This window comes from Sinocyclocheilus rhinocerous, unplaced genomic scaffold (assembly GCF_001515625.1).
Source record: "Sinocyclocheilus rhinocerous isolate Xijiao unplaced genomic scaffold, SAMN03320098_v1.1 scaffold994, whole genome shotgun sequence".
NCBI lineage: Eukaryota > Metazoa > Chordata > Actinopteri > Cypriniformes > Cyprinidae > Sinocyclocheilus > Sinocyclocheilus rhinocerous.
The window spans coordinates 94,908-96,503 of NW_015655381.1; positions in this window are offsets into that span (position 1 = coordinate 94,908).

Here is a 1,596-nt window from a genome sequence, read left to right on the forward strand (position 1 = left end):
CATTTATGCTGCGGCACCCGGGGAGCAGTTGGGGGTTCGGTGCCTTGCTCAAAGGAACCTCAGTCGTGATATTGAAGGTGGGAGAGAGCGCTGTACATTCACTCCCCCCACCTACAATCCCTGCCGGTACGAGACTCGAACCCTCAACCTTTGGGTTACGAGTCCAACTCTCTAACCATTAGGCCACGACTTCCCACAACCAGACAAGGTGCCAGCACTACCAACACAAAAACACATTTAGCAAAATATTGACCAAAATTCCTCCATTTCAGGCACCAGAAGAAAAAAGCTTATACATTATAGTTCATTGAATAAGGCAAATTTTTTCATTAAAAACCTTTTTTTAAATTACGCAAATTTTGTGATCATTATGTAAAATTAGCTACAGGAACTGAAAAAAAGAAACTGACCACACCATCCCCCCTGAAATATTTTTACAATTCGACCACTGCCGGTGGGGACTTAAACCTGAATACACACCGACTCATGGGGACTCGTGTCACTGTGGGGACCTAAATTGAGGTCCCCATGGGGAAACAAGCTAATAAATCATAAAGAATTTGTTTTTTGAGAATGTAAAAATACAGAAAGTTTTCTGTGAGGGGTAGGTTTAGATGTAGGGCGATAGAATATACAGTTTGTACAGTATAAAAACCATTACGCCTATGGACAGTCCCCACAAGGATAGTAAACCAGACATTTGTGTGTGTGTGTACCTACTTTATTTATTTTTACTTTGGGCACCCAGAAGTGAGGTAAATTTTTAAAAGAAGTCTAAAAGTAAATAAAGTTTTCTTTCTTTTTAAATTTTTTTTAATGGTAATAATGCAAGAGATTTACAGGTTAGGGTTTGTTTTTAGTAATCTATGGAATGGCCCCATTTAGTCCCCATTTAACTATATATTATTGAGATATTATTAGTTTTATTTTATTTTTAGTTGTATTTTACTTTTCATTTTTTCCATTTTCAATTTTTAGTTAAAGTTTGAGTAATTTTGTTGTGTTTTCATTTATATTAGTTGTTTTTTTTATGTCTAATTAATTTGATTAATTATTTTTAAATTTATTTTAGTTTTACTTCTTTTAGTACATCAAGTTAAACTAAACTAAACTGAGAAATGTTGCCTTGGTAACTAACAGAAGTAAAGTTTTTGTTTTCAGGGTAGTTTAGTAGAAGGTGGAGTTTAGTAAATCAGTCATTCTTGAGAAGTGGGACAAAATAGGGTGCAAAATTGAAAAAATAAAACCTTGTACTCAGATAAATGAAACTACATTTATGTATCTTATATGTACTAAGCTACTGAGCTATGCTTTGATACAACCTCCCAACTTTTCTCTTTTTTAACAAAATGTGATTTTTTTACCTTGGACTGTGTAATATAATTTCAACTTTATCTTTAACAGCATTCAAGATGTTTTTAACATTTCAAAACACATTCTCGTGTTAGCAGACAGATTACACTTTCACGTGACCAATAATTCCACAACAAATATAAAATATCATAATGAAATATTATCAAAATATTCAACTGACGGAGGTGACAGAACTGACGGAGTTGACACATCTGACGGTGGTGACGAAAACCTGAATTTGTA